Genomic DNA, 16557 nt, shown 5'->3' with positions numbered 1-16557 from the left:
ACCTTGAGTTCTATAAGATAAAGCAATAAACATGTGTATTCGAGTCTTCTATCAAAAGTTACAGCTATTTATATGAAGTTGTACAAAAACGCTTTCTTTCGCCAAGACAGTGCGTTTCTCACTGTTACATGCATTTGAATGGGGAACTCGACCGAAACAAAGTATAGGTTTTCATTATGTGTATAACTTGAAAATCTTAGCTCAAACAGCTGCAAATCCTGTATTCCCAGCACGGGGAGCTTGAGTTCTATAAGATAAAGCCATAAACATGTTTGTCTGAGTCTTCTATCAAAAGTTACAGCTATTTATATGAAGTTGTACAAAAACGCTTTCTTTCGCCAAGACAGTGCGTTTCTCACTGTTACATGCATTTGAATGGGGAACTCGACCGAAACAAAGTATAGGTTTTCATTATGTGTATAACTTGAAAATCTTAGCTCAAACAGCTGCAAATCCTGTTTTCCCAGCAAGGGGACCTTGAGTTCTATAAGATAAAGCGATAAACATGTGTATTCGAGTCTTCTATCAAAAGTTACAGCTATTTATATGAAGTTGTACAAAAACGCTTTCTTTCGCCAAGACAGTGCGTTTCTCACTGTTACATGCATTTGAATGGGGAACTCGCCTGAAACAAAGTATAGGTTTTCATTATGTGTATAACTTGAAAGTCTTAGCTCAAACAGCTGCAAATCCTGTTTTCCCAGCACGGGTACCTTGAGTTCTAAAAGATAAAGCCATAAACATGTTTGTCTGAGTCTTCTATCAAAAGTTACAGCTATTTATATGAAGTTGTACAAAAACGCTTTCTTTCGCCAAGACAGTGCGTTTCTCACTGTTACATGCATTTGAATGGGAACTCGCCTGAAACAAAGTATAGGTTTTCATTATGTGTATAACTTGAAAGTCTTAGCTCAAACAGCTGCAAATCCTGTTTTCCCAGCACGGGGACCTTGAGTTCTAAAAGATAAAGCCATAAACATGTTTGTCTGAGTCTTCTATCAAAAGTTACAGCTATTTATATGAAGTTGTACAAAAACGCTTTCTTTCGCCAAGACAGTGCGTTTCTCACTGTTACATGCATTTGAATGGGGAACTTGACCGAAACAAAGTATAGGTTTTCATTATGTGTATAACTTGAAAATCTTAGCTCAAACAGCTGCACAACCTGTTTTCCCAGCACGGGAACCTTGAGTTCTATAAGATAAAGCCATAAACATGTGTATTCGAGTCTTCTATCAAAAGTTACAGCTATTTATATGAAGTTGTACAAAAACGCTTTCTTTCGCCAAGACAGTGCGTTTCTCACTGTTACATGCATTTGAATGGGGAACTCGCCTGAAACAAAGTATAGGTTTTCATTATGTGTATAACTTGAAAATCTTAGCTCAAACAGCTGCAAATCCTGTTTTCCCAGCACGGGGACCTTGAGTTCTATAAGATAAAGCCATAAACATGTTTGTCTGAGTCTTCTATCAAAAGTTACAGCTATTTATATGAAGTTGTACAAAAACGCTTTCTTTCGCCAAGACAGTGCGTTTCTCACTGTTACATGCATTTGAATGGGGAACTTGATCGAAACAAAGTATAGGTTTTCATTATGTGTATAACTTGAAAATCTTAGCTCAAACAGCTGCAAATCCTGTTTTCCCAGCAAGGGGACCTTGAGTTCTATAAGATAAAGCAATAAACATGTTTGTCTGAGTCTTCTATCAAAAGTTACAGCTATTTATATGAAGTTGTACAAAAACGCTTTCTTTCGCCAAGACAGTACGTTTCTCACTGTTACATGCATTTGAATGGGGAACTCGACCGAAACAAAGTATAGGTTTTCATTATGTGTATAACTTGGAAATCTTAGCTCAAACAGCTGCAAATCCTGTTTTCCCAGCACGGGGACCTTGAGTTCTATAAGATAAAGCCATAAACATGTTTGTCTGAGTCTTCTATCAAAAGTTACAGCTATTTATATGAAGTTGTACAAAAACGCTTTCTTTCGCCAAGACAGTGCGTTTCTCACTGTTACATGCATTTGAATGGGGAACTCGACCGAAACAAAGTATAGGTTTTCATTATGTGTATAACTTGAAAATCTTAGCTCAAACAGCTGCAAATCCTGTTTTCCCAGCACGGGGACCTTGAGTTGTATAAGATAAAGCCATAAACATGTGTATTCGAGTCTTCTATCAAAAGTTACAGCTATTTATATGAAGTTGTACAAAAACGCTTTCTTTCGCCAAGACAGTGCGTTTCTCACTGTTACATGCATTTGAATGGGGAACTCGACCGAAACAAAGTATAGGTTTTCATTATGTGTATAACTTGAAAATCTTAGCTCAAACAGCTGCACAACCTGTTTTCCCAGCACGGGAACCTTGAGTTCTATAAGATAAAGCCATAAACATGTGTATTCGAGTCTTCTATCAAAAGTTACAGCTATTTATATGAAGTTGTACAAAAACGCTTTCTTTCGCCAAGACAGTGCGTTTCTCACTGTTACATGCATTTGAATGGGGAACTCGCCTGAAACAAAGTATAGGTTTTCATTATGTTGTATAACTTGAAAATCTTAGCTCAAACAGCTGCAAATCCTGTTTTCCCAGCACGGGGACCTTGAGTTCTATAAGATAAAGCCATAAACATGGTTGTCTGAGTCTTCTATCAAAAGTTACAGCTATTTATATGAAGTTGTACAAAAACGCTTTCTTTCGCCAAGACAGTGCGTTTCTCACTGTTACATGCATTTGAATGGGGAACTCGACCGAAACAAAGTATAGGTTTTCATTATGTGTATAACTTGAAAATCTTAGCTCAAACAGCTGCAAATCCTGTTTTCCCAGCACGGGGACCTTGAGTTCTATAAGATAAAGCCATAAACATGTTTGTCTGAGTCTTCTATCAAAAGTTACAGCTATTTATATGAAGTTGTACAAAAACGCTTTCTTTCGCCAAGACAGTGCGTTTCTCACTGTTACATGCATTTGAATGGGGAACTCGACCGAAACAAAGTATAGGTTTTCATTATGTGTATAACTTGAAAATCTTAGCTCAAACAGCTGCAAATCCTGTTTTCCCAGCACGGGGACCTTGAGTTCTATAAGATAAAGCCATAAACATGTGTATTCGAGTCTTCTATCAAAAGTTACAGCTATTTATATGAAGTTGTACAAAAACGCTTTCTTTCGCCAAGACAGTGCGTTTCTCACTGTTACATGCATTTGAATGGGGAACTCGACCGAAACAAAGTATAGGTTTTCATTTTGTGTATAACTTGAAAATCTTAGCTCAAACAGCTGCAAATCCTGTTTTCCCAGCACGGGGACCTTGAGTTCTATAAGATAAAGCCATAAACATGTTTGTCTGAGTCTTCTATCAAAAGTTACAGCTATTTATATGAAGTTGTACAAAAACGCTTTCTTTCGCCAAGACAGTGCGTTTCTCACTGTTACATGCATTTGAATGGGGAACTCGACCGAAACAAAGTATAGGTTTTCATTATGTGTATAACTTGGAAATCTTAGCTCAAACAGCTGCACAACCTGTTTTCCCAGCACGGGGACCTTGAGTTCTATAAGATAAAGCCATAAACATGTGTATCCGAGTCTTCTATCAAAAGTTACAGCGATTTATATGAAGGTGTACAAAAACGCTTTCTTTCGCCAAGACAGTGCGTTTCTCACTGTTACATGCATTTGAATGGGGAACTCGACCGAAACAAAGTATAGGTTTTCATTATGTGTATAACTTGAAAATCTTAGCTCAAACAGCTCGAATCCTGTTTTCCCAGCAAGGGGACCTTGAGTTCTATAAGATAAAGCAATAAACATGTGTATTCGAGTCTTCTTTCAAAAGTTACAGCTATTTATATGAAGTTGTACAAAAACGCTTTCTTTCGCCAAGACAGTGCGTTTCTCACTGTTACATGCATTTGAATGGGGAACTCGACCGAAACAAAGTATAGGTTTTCATTATGTGTATAACTTGAAAATCTTAGCTCAAACAGCTGCAAATCCTGTTTTCCCAGCACGGGGACCTTGAGTTGTATAAGATAAAGCCATAAACATGTGTATTCGAGTCTTCTATCAAAAGTTACAGCTATTTATATGAAGTTGTACAAAAACGCTTTCTTTCGCCAAGACAGTGCGTTTCTCACTGTTACATGCATTTGAATGGGGAACTCGACCGAAACAAAGTATAGGTTTTCATTATGTGTATAACTTGAAAATCTTAGCTCAAACAGCTGCACAACCTGTTTTCCCAGCACGGGAACCTTGAGTTCTATAAGATAAAGCCATAAACATGTGTATTCGAGTCTTCTATCAAAAGTTACAGCTATTTATATGAAGTTGTACAAAAACGCTTTCTTTCGCCAAGACAGTGCGTTTCTCACTGTTACATGCATTTGAATGGGGAACTCGCCTGAAACAAAGTATAGGTTTTCATTATGTTGTATAACTTGAAAATCTTAGCTCAAACAGCTGCAAATCCTGTTTTCCCAGCACGGGGACCTTGAGTTCTATAAGATAAAGCCATAAACATGTTTGTCTGAGTCTTCTATCAAAAGTTACAGCTATTTATATGAAGTTGTACAAAAACGCTTTCTTTCGCCAAGACAGTGCGTTTCTCACTGTTACATGCATTTGAATGGGGAACTCGACCGAAACAAAGTATAGGTTTTCATTATGTGTATAACTTGAAAATCTTAGCTCAAACAGCTGCAAATCCTGTTTTCCCAGCACGGGGACCTTGAGTTCTATAAGATAAAGCCATAAACATGTTTGTCTGAGTCTTCTATCAAAAGTTACAGCTATTTATATGAAGTTGTACAAAAACGCTTTCTTTCGCCAAGACAGTGCGTTTCTCACTGTTACATGCATTTGAATGGGGAACTCGACCGAAACAAAGTATAGGTTTTCATTATGTGTATAACTTGAAAATCTTAGCTCAAACAGCTGCAAATCCTGTTTTCCCAGCACGGGGACCTTGAGTTCTATAAGATAAAGCCATAAACATGTTTGTCTGAGTCTTCTATCAAAAGTTACAGCTATTTATATGAAGTTGTACAAAAACGCTTTCTTTCGCCAAGACAGTGCGTTTCTCACTGTTACATGCATTTGAATGGGGAACTCGACCGAAACAAAGTATAGGTTTTCATTATGTGTATAACTTGAAAATCTTAGCTCAAACAGCTGCAAATCCTGTTTTCCCAGCACGGGGACCTTGAGTTCTATAAGATAAAGCCATAAACATGTGTATTCGAGTCTTCTATCAAAAGTTACAGCTATTTATATGAAGTTGTACAAAAACGCTTTCTTTCGCCAAGACAGTGCGTTTCTCACTGTTACATGCATTTGAATGGGGAACTCGACCGAAACAAAGTATAGGTTTTCATTTTGTGTATAACTTGAAAATCTTAGCTCAAACAGCTGCAAATCCTGTTTTCCCAGCACGGGGACCTTGAGTTCTATAAGATAAAGCCATAAACATGTTTGTCTGAGTCTTCTATCAAAAGTTACAGCTATTTATATGAAGTTGTACAAAAACGCTTTCTTTCGCCAAGACAGTGCGTTTCTCACTGTTACATGCATTTGAATGGGGAACTCGACCGAAACAAAGTATAGGTTTTCATTATGTGTATAACTTGAAAATCTTAGCTCAAACAGCTGCAAATCCTGTTTTCCCAGCACGGGGACCTTGAGTTCTATAAGATAAAGCCATAAACATGTTTGTCTGAGTCTTCTATCAAAAGTTACAGCTATTTATATGAAGTTGTACAAAAACGCTTTCTTTCGCCAAGACAGTGCGTTTCTCACTGTTACATGCATTTGAATGGGGAACTCGACCGAAACAAAGTATAGGTTTTCATTATGTGTATAACTTGAAAATCTTAGCTCAAACAGCTGCAAATCCTGTTTTCCCAGCACGGGGACCTTGAGTTCTATAAGATAAAGCCATAAACATGTGTATTCGAGTCTTCTATCAAAAGTTACAGCTATTTATATGAAGTTGTACAAAAACGCTTTCTTTCGCCAAGACAGTGCGTTTCTCACTGTTACATGCATTTGAATGGGGAACTCGACCGAAACAAAGTATAGGTTTTCATTTTGTGTATAACTTGAAAATCTTAGCTCAAACAGCTGCAAATCCTGTTTTCCCAGCACGGGGAACTTGAGTTCTATAAGATAAAGCCATAAACATGTTTGTCTGAGTCTTCTATCAAAAGTTACAGCTATTTATATGAAGTTGTACAAAAACGCTTTCTTTCGCCAAGACAGTGCGTTTCTCACTGTTACATGCATTTGAATGGGGAACTCGACCGAAACAAAGTATAGGTTTTCATTATGTGTATAACTTGAAAATCTTAGCTCAAACAGCTCGAATCCTGTTTTCCCAGCAAGGGGACCTTGAGTTCTATAAGATAAAGCAATAAACATGTGTATTCGAGTCTTCTTTCAAAAGTTACAGCTATTTATATGAAGTTGTACAAAAACGCTTTCTTTCGCCAAGACAGTGCGTTTCTCACTGTTACATGCATTTGAATGGGGAACTCGCCTGAAACAAAGTATAGGTTTTCATTATGTGTATAACTTGAAAATCTTAGCTCAAACAGCTGCAAATCCTGTTTTCCCAGCACGGGGACCTTGAGTTCTATAAGATAAAGCCATAAACATGTTTGTCTGAGTCTTCTATCAAAAGTTACAGCTATTTATATGAAGTTGTACAAAAACGCTTTCTTTCGCCAAGACAGTGCGTTTCTCACTGTTACATGCATTTGAATGGGGGAACTCGACCAAAACAAAGTATAGGTTTTCATTATGTGTATAACTTGAAAATCTTAGCTCAAATAGCTGCAAATCCTGTTTTCCCAGCACGGGGACCTTGAGTTCTATAAGATAAAGCCATAAACATGTTTGTCTGAGTCTTCTATCAAAAGTTACAGCTATTTATATGAAGTTGTACAAAAACGCTTTCTTTCGCCAAGACAGTGCGTTTCTCACTGTTACATGCATTTGAATGGGGAACTCGACCGAAACAAAGTATAGGTTTTCATTATGTGTATAACTTGAAAATCTTAGCTCAAACAGCTGCAAATCCTGTTTTCCCAGCACGGGGACCTTGAGTTCTATAAGATAAAGCCATAAACATGTTTGTCTGAGTCTTCTATCAAAAGTTACAGCTATTTATATGAAGTTGTACAAAAACGCTTTCTTTCGCCAAGACAGTGCGTTTCTCACTGTTACATGCATTTGAATGGGGAACTTGATCGAAACAAAGTATAGGTTTTCATTATGTGTATAACTTGAAAATCTTAGCTCAAACAGCTGCAAATCCTGTTTTCCCAGCACGGGGACCTTGAGTTCTATAAGATAAAGCCATAAACATGTTTGTCTGAGTCTTCTATCAAAAGTTACAGCTATTTATATGAAGTTGTACAAAAACGCTTTATTTCGCCGAGACAGTGGCGTTTCTCACTGTTACATGCATTTGAATGGGGAACTCGACCGAAACAAAGTATAGGTTTTCATTATGTGTATAACTTGAAAATCTTAGCTCAAACAGCTGCAAATCCTGTTTTCCCAGCACGGGGACCTTGAGTTCTATAAGATAAAGCCATAAACATGTTTGTCTGAGTCTTCTATCAAAAGTTACAGCTATTTATATGAAGTTGTACAAAAACGCTTTCTTTCGCCAAGACAGTGCGTTTCTCACTGTTACATGCATTTGAATGGGGAACTTGATCGAAACAAAGTATAGGTTTTCATTATGTGTATAACTTGAAAATCTTAGCTCAAACAGCTGCAAATCCTGTTTTCCCAGCAAGGGGACCTTGAGTTCTATAAGATAAAGCAATAAACATGTTTGTCTGAGTCTTCTATCAAAAGTTACAGCTATTTATATGAAGTTGTACAAAAACGCTTTCTTTCGCCAAGACAGTACGTTTCTCACTGTTACATGCATTTGAATGGGGAACTCGACCGAAACAAAGTATAGGTTTTCATTATGTGTATAACTTGGAAATCTTAGCTCAAACAGCTGCAAATCCTGTTTTCCCAGCACGGGGACCTTGAGTTCTATAAGATAAAGCCATAAACATGTTTGTCTGAGTCTTCTATCAAAAGTTACAGCTATTTATATGAAGTTGTACAAAAACGCTTTCTTTCGCCAAGACAGTGCGTTTCTCACTGTTACATGCATTTGAATGGGGAACTCGACCGAAACAAAGTATAGGTTTTCATTATGTGTATAACTTGAAAATCTTAGCTCAAACAGCTGCAAATCCTGTTTTCCCAGCACGGGGACCTTGAGTTGTATAAGATAAAGCCATAAACATGTGTATTCGAGTCTTCTATCAAAAGTTACAGCTATTTATATGAAGTTGTACAAAAACGCTTTCTTTCGCCAAGACAGTGCGTTTCTCACTGTTACATGCATTTGAATGGGGAACTCGACCGAAACAAAGTATAGGTTTTCATTATGTGTATAACTTGAAAATCTTAGCTCAAACAGCTGCACAACCTGTTTTCCCAGCACGGGAACCTTGAGTTCTATAAGATAAAGCCATAAACATGTGTATTCGAGTCTTCTATCAAAAGTTACAGCTATTTATATGAAGTTGTACAAAAACGCTTTCTTTCGCCAAGACAGTGCGTTTCTCACTGTTACATGCATTTGAATGGGGAACTCGACCGAAACAAAGTATAGGTTTTCATTATGTGTATAACTTGGAAATCTTAGCTCAAACAGCTGCAAATCCTGTTTTCCCAGCACGGGGACCTTGAGTTCTATAAGATAAAGCCATAAACATGGTTGTCTGAGTCTTCTATCAAAAGTTACAGCTATTTATATGAAGTTGTACAAAAACGCTTTCTTTCGCCAAGACAGTGCGTTTCTCACTGTTACATGCATTTGAATGGGGAACTCGACCGAAACAAAGTATAGGTTTTCATTATGTGTATAACTTGAAAATCTTAGCTCAAACAGCTGCAAATCCTGTTTTCCCAGCACGGGGACCTTGAGTTCTATAAGATAAAGCCATAAACATGTTTGTCTGAGTCTTCTATCAAAAGTTACAGCTATTTATATGAAGTTGTACAAAAACGCTTTCTTTCGCCAAGACAGTGCGTTTCTCACTGTTACATGCATTTGAATGGGGAACTCGACCGAAACAAAGTATAGGTTTTCATTATGTGTATAACTTGAAAATCTTAGCTCAAACAGCTGCAAATCCTGTTTTCCCAGCACGGGGACCTTGAGTTCTATAAGATAAAGCCATAAACATGTGTATTCGAGTCTTCTATCAAAAGTTACAGCTATTTATATGAAGTTGTACAAAAACGCTTTCTTTCGCCAAGACAGTGCGTTTCTCACTGTTACATGCATTTGAATGGGGAACTCGACCGAAACAAAGTATAGGTTTTCATTTTGTGTATAACTTGAAAATCTTAGCTCAAACAGCTGCAAATCCTGTTTTCCCAGCACGGGGACCTTGAGTTCTATAAGATAAAGCCATAAACATGTTTGTCTGAGTCTTCTATCAAAAGTTACAGCTATTTATATGAAGTTGTACAAAAACGCTTTCTTTCGCCAAGACAGTGCGTTTCTCACTGTTACATGCATTTGAATGGGGAACTCGACCGAAACAAAGTATAGGTTTTCATTATGTGTATAACTTGAAAATCTTAGCTCAAACAGCTGCAAATCCTGTTTTCCCAGCACGGGGACCTTGAGTTGTATAAGATAAAGCCATAAACATGTGTATTCGAGTCTTCTATCAAAAGTTACAGCTATTTATATGAAGTTGTACAAAAACGCTTTCTTTCGCCAAGACAGTGCGTTTCTCACTGTTACATGCATTTGAATGGGGAACTCGACCGAAACAAAGTATAGGTTTTCATTATGTGTATAACTTGAAAATCTTAGCTCAAACAGCTGCACAACCTGTTTTCCCAGCACGGGGACCTTGAGTTCTATAAGATAAAGCCATAAACATGTGTATTCGAGTCTTCTATCAAAAGTTACAGCTATTTATATGAAGTTGTACAAAAACGCTTTCTTTCGCCAAGACAGTGCGTTTCTCACTGTTACATGCATTTGAATGGGGAACTCGCCTGAAACAAAGTATAGGTTTTCATTATGTTGTATAACTTGAAAATCTTAGCTCAAACAGCTGCAAATCCTGTTTTCCCAGCACGGGGACCTTGAGTTCTATAAGATAAAGCCATAAACATGTTTGTCTGAGTCTTCTATCAAAAGTTACAGCTATTTATATGAAGTTGTACAAAAACGCTTTCTTTCGCCAAGACAGTGCGTTTCTCACTGTTACATGCATTTGAATGGGGAACTCGACCGAAACAAAGTATAGGTTTTCATTATGTGTATAACTTGAAAATCTTAGCTCAAACAGCTGCAAATCCTGTTTTCCCAGCACGGGGACCTTGAGTTCTATAAGATAAAGCCATAAACATGTTTGTCTGAGTCTTCTATCAAAAGTTACAGCTATTTATATGAAGTTGTACAAAAACGCTTTCTTTCGCCAAGACAGTGCGTTTCTCACTGTTACATGCATTTGAATGGGGAACTCGACCGAAACAAAGTATAGGTTTTCATTATGTGTATAACTTGAAAATCTTAGCTCAAACAGCTGCAAATCCTGTTTTCCCAGCACGGGGACCTTGAGTTCTATAAGATAAAGCCATAAACATGTGTATTCGAGTCTTCTATCAAAAGTTACAGCTATTTATATGAAGTTGTACAAAAACGCTTTCTTTCGCCAAGACAGTGCGTTTCTCACTGTTACATGCATTTGAATGGGGAACTCGACCGAAACAAAGTATAGGTTTTCATTTTGTGTATAACTTGAAAATCTTAGCTCAAACAGCTGCAAATCCTGTTTTCCCAGCACGGGGACCTTGAGTTCTATAAGATAAAGCCATAAACATGTTTGTCTGAGTCTTCTATCAAAAGTTACAGCTATTTATATGAAGTTGTACAAAAACGCTTTCTTTCGCCAAGACAGTGCGTTTCTCACTGTTACATGCATTTGAATGGGGAACTCGACCGAAACAAAGTATAGGTTTTCATTATGTGTATAACTTGAAAATCTTAGCTCAAACAGCTGCAAATCCTGTTTTCCCAGCACGGGGACCTTGAGTTCTATAAGATAAAGCCATAAACATGTTTGTCTGAGTCTTCTATCAAAAGTTACAGCTATTTATATGAAGTTGTACAAAAACGCTTTCTTTCGCCAAGACAGTGCGTTTCTCACTGTTACATGCATTTGAATGGGGAACTCGACCGAAACAAAGTATAGGTTTTCATTATGTGTATAACTTGAAAATCTTAGCTCAAACAGCTGCAAATCCTGTTTTCCCAGCACGGGGACCTTGAGTTCTATAAGATAAAGCCATAAACATGTGTATTCGAGTCTTCTATCAAAAGTTACAGCTATTTATATGAAGTTGTACAAAAACGCTTTCTTTCGCCAAGACAGTGCGTTTCTCACTGTTACATGCATTTGAATGGGGAACTCGACCGAAACAAAGTATAGGTTTTCATTTTGTGTATAACTTGAAAATCTTAGCTCAAACAGCTGCAAATCCTGTTTTCCCAGCACGGGGAACTTGAGTTCTATAAGATAAAGCCATAAACATGTTTGTCTGAGTCTTCTATCAAAAGTTACAGCTATTTATATGAAGTTGTACAAAAACGCTTTCTTTCGCCAAGACAGTGCGTTTCTCACTGTTACATGCATTTGAATGGGGAACTCGACCGAAACAAAGTATAGGTTTTCATTATGTGTATAACTTGAAAATCTTAGCTCAAACAGCTCGAATCCTGTTTTCCCAGCAAGGGGACCTTGAGTTCTATAAGATAAAGCAATAAACATGTGTATTCGAGTCTTCTTTCAAAAGTTACAGCTATTTATATGAAGTTGTACAAAAACGCTTTCTTTCGCCAAGACAGTGCGTTTCTCACTGTTACATGCATTTGAATGGGGAACTCGCCTGAAACAAAGTATAGGTTTTCATTATGTGTATAACTTGAAAATCTTAGCTCAAACAGCTGCAAATCCTGTTTTCCCAGCACGGGGACCTTGAGTTCTATAAGATAAAGCCATAAACATGTTTGTCTGAGTCTTCTATCAAAAGTTACAGCTATTTATATGAAGTTGTACAAAAACGCTTTCTTTCGCCAAGACAGTGCGTTTCTCACTGTTACATGCATTTGAATGGGGGAACTCGACCAAAACAAAGTATAGGTTTTCATTATGTGTATAACTTGAAAATCTTAGCTCAAATAGCTGCAAATCCTGTTTTCCCAGCACGGGGACCTTGAGTTCTATAAGATAAAGCCATAAACATGTTTGTCTGAGTCTTCTATCAAAAGTTACAGCTATTTATATGAAGTTGTACAAAAACGCTTTCTTTCGCCAAGACAGTGCGTTTCTCACTGTTACATGCATTTGAATGGGGAACTCGACCGAAACAAAGTATAGGTTTTCATTATGTGTATAACTTGAAAATCTTAGCTCAAACAGCTGCAAATCCTGTTTTCCCAGCACGGGGACCTTGAGTTCTATAAGATAAAGCCATAAACATGTTTGTCTGAGTCTTCTATCAAAAGTTACAGCTATTTATATGAAGTTGTACAAAAACGCTTTCTTTCGCCAAGACAGTGCGTTTCTCACTGTTACATGCATTTGAATGGGGAACTTGATCGAAACAAAGTATAGGTTTTCATTATGTGTATAACTTGAAAATCTTAGCTCAAACAGCTGCAAATCCTGTTTTCCCAGCACGGGGACCTTGAGTTCTATAAGATAAAGCCATAAACATGTTTGTCTGAGTCTTCTATCAAAAGTTACAGCTATTTATATGAAGTTGTACAAAAACGCTTTATTTCGCCGAGACAGTGGCGTTTCTCACTGTTACATGCATTTGAATGGGGAACTCGACCGAAACAAAGTATAGGTTTTCATTATGTGTATAACTTGAAAATCTTAGCTCAAACAGCTGCAAATCCTGTTTTCCCAGCACGGGGACCTTGAGTTCTATAAGATAAAGCCATAAACATGTTTGTCTGAGTCTTCTATCAAAAGTTACAGCTATTTATATGAAGTTGTACAAAAACGCTTTCTTTCGCCAAGACAGTGCGTTTCTCACTGTTACATGCATTTGAATGGGGAACTCGACCGAAACAAAGTATAGGTTTTCATTATGTGTATAACTTGAAAATCTTAGCTCAAACAGCTGCAAATCCTGTTTTCCCAGCACGGGGACCTTGAGTTCTATAAGATAAAGCCATAAACATGTGTATTCGAGTCTTCTATCAAAAGTTACAGCTATTTATATGAAGTTGTACAAAAACGCTTTCTTTCGCCAAGACAGTGCGTTTCTCACTGTTACATGCATTTGAATGGGGAACTCGACCGAAACAAAGTATAGGTTTTCATTATGTGTATAACTTGAAAATCTTAGCTCAAACAGCTCGAATCCTGTTTTCCCAGCAAGGGGACCTTGAGTTCTATAAGATAAAGCAATAAACATGTGTATTCGAGTCTTCTTTCAAAAGTTACAGCTATTTATATGAAGTTGTACAAAAACGCTTTCTTTCGCCAAGACAGTGCGTTTCTCACTGTTACATGCATTTGAATGGGGAACTCGCCTGAAACAAAGTATAGGTTTTCATTATGTGTATAACTTGAAAATCTTAGCTCAAACAGCTGCAAATCCTGTTTTCCCAGCACGGGGACCTTGAGTTCTATAAGATAAAGCCATAAACATGTTTGTCTGAGTCTTCTATCAAAAGTTACAGCTATTTATATGAAGTTGTACAAAAACGCTTTCTTTCGCCAAGACAGTGCGTTTCTCACTGTTACATGCATTTGAATGGGGGAACTCGACCAAAACAAAGTATAGGTTTTCATTATGTGTATAACTTGAAAATCTTAGCTCAAATAGCTGCAAATCCTGTTTTCCCAGCACGGGGACCTTGAGTTCTATAAGATAAAGCCATAAACATGTTTGTCTGAGTCTTCTATCAAAAGTTACAGCTATTTATATGAAGTTGTACAAAAACGCTTTCTTTCGCCAAGACAGTGCGTTTCTCACTGTTACATGCATTTGAATGGGGAACTCGACCGAAACAAAGTATAGGTTTTCATTATGTGTATAACTTGAAAATCTTAGCTCAAACAGCTGCAAATCCTGTTTTCCCAGCACGGGGACCTTGAGTTCTATAAGATAAAGCCATAAACATGTTTGTCTGAGTCTTCTATCAAAAGTTACAGCTATTTATATGAAGTTGTACAAAAACGCTTTCTTTCGCCAAGACAGTGCGTTTCTCACTGTTACATGCATTTGAATGGGGAACTCGACCGAAACAAAGTATAGGTTTTCATTATGTGTATAACTTGAAAATCTTAGCTCAAACAGCTGCAAATCCTGTTTTCCCAGCACGGGGACCTTGAGTTCTATAAGATAAAGCCATAAACATGTTTGTCTGAGTCTTCTATCAAAAGTTACAGCTATTTATATGAAGTTGTACAAAAACGCTTTCTTTCGCCAAGACAGTGCGTTTCTCACTGTTACATGCATTTGAATGGGGAACTTGATCGAAACAAAGTATAGGTTTTCATTATGTGTATAACTTGAAAATCTTAGCTCAAACAGCTGCAAATCCTGTTTTCCCAGCACGGGGATATTGAGTTCTATAAGATAAAGCCATAAACATGTTTGTCTGAGTCTTCTATCAAAAGTTACAGCTATTTATATGAAGTTGTACAAAAACGCTTTATTTCGCCGAGACAGTGGCGTTTCTCACTGTTACATGCATTTGAATGGGGAACTCGACCGAAACAAAGTATAGGTTTTCATTATGTGTATAACTTGAAAATCTTAGCTCAAACAGCTGCAAATCCTGTTTTCCCAGCACGGGGACCTTGAGTTCTATAAGATAAAGCCATAAACATGTTTGTCTGAGTCTTCTATCAAAAGTTACAGCTATTTATATGAAGTTGTACAAAAACGCTTTCTTTCGCCAAGACAGTGCGTTTCTCACTGTTACATGCATTTGAATGGGGAACTCGACCGAAACAAAGTATAGGTTTTCATTATGTGTATAACTTGAAAATCTTAGCTCAAACAGCTGCAAATCCTGTTTTCCCAGCACGGGGACCTTGAGTTCTATAAGATAAAGCCATAAACATGTGTATTCGAGTCTTCTATCAAAAGTTACAGCTATTTATATGAAGTTGTACAAAAACGCTTTCTTTCGCCAAGACAGTGCGTTTCTCACTGTTACATGCATTTGAATGGGGAACTCGACCGAAACAAAGTATAGGTTTTCATTATGTGTATAACTTGAAAATCTTAGCTCAAACAGCTCGAATCCTGTTTTCCCAGCAAGGGGACCTTGAGTTCTATAAGATAAAGCAATAAACATGTGTATTCGAGTCTTCTTTAAAAAGTTACAGCTATTTATATGAAGTTGTACAAAAACGCTTTCTTTCGCCAAGACAGTGCGTTTCTCACTGTTACATGCATTTGAATGGGGAACTCGCCTGAAACAAAGTATAGGTTTTCATTATGTGTATAACTTGAAAATCTTAGCTCAAACAGCTGCAAATCCTGTTTTCCCAGCACGGGGACCTTGAGTTCTATAAGATAAAGCCATAAACATGTTTGTCTGAGTCTTCTATCAAAAGTTACAGCTATTTATATGAAGTTGTACAAAAACGCTTTCTTTCGCCAAGACAGTGCGTTTCTCACTGTTACATGCATTTGAATGGGGGAACTCGACCAAAACAAAGTATAGGTTTTCATTATGTGTATAACTTGAAAATCTTAGCTCAAATAGCTGCAAATCCTGTTTTCCCAGCACGGGGACCTTGAGTTCTATAAGATAAAGCCATAAACATGTTTGTCTGAGTCTTCTATCAAAAGTTACAGCTATTTATATGAAGTTGTACAAAAACGCTTTCTTTCGCCAAGACAGTGCGTTTCTCACTGTTACATGCATTTGAATGGGGAACTCGACCGAAACAAAGTATAGGTTTTCATTATGTGTATAACTTGAAAATCTTAGCTCAAACAGCTGCAAATCCTGTTTTCCCAGCACGGGGACCTTGAGTTCTATAAGATAAAGCCATAAACATGTTTGTCTGAGTCTTCTATCAAAAGTTACAGCTATTTATATGAAGTTGTACAAAAACGCTTTCTTTCGCCAAGACAGTGCGTTTCTCACTGTTACATGCATTTGAATGGGGAACTCGACCGAAACAAAGTATAGGTTTTCATTATGTGTATAACTTGAAAATCTTAGCTCAAACAGCTGCAAATCCTGTTTTCCCAGCACGGGGACCTTGAGTTCTATAAGATAAAGCCATAAACATGTTTGTCTGAGTCTTCTATCAAAAGTTACAGCTATTTATATGAAGTTGTACAAAAACGCTTTCTTTCGCCAAGACAGTGCGTTTCTCACTGTTACATGCATTTGAATGGGGAACTTGATCGAAACAAAGTATAGGTTTTCATTATGTGTATAACTTGAAAATCTTAG

This window comes from Aulonocara stuartgranti (assembly GCF_965226115.1).
Source record: "Aulonocara stuartgranti genome assembly, chromosome: 6".
Classification (NCBI taxonomy): Eukaryota; Metazoa; Chordata; class Actinopteri; order Cichliformes; family Cichlidae; genus Aulonocara; species Aulonocara stuartgranti.
This window is presented reverse-complemented; position numbering follows the sequence as displayed.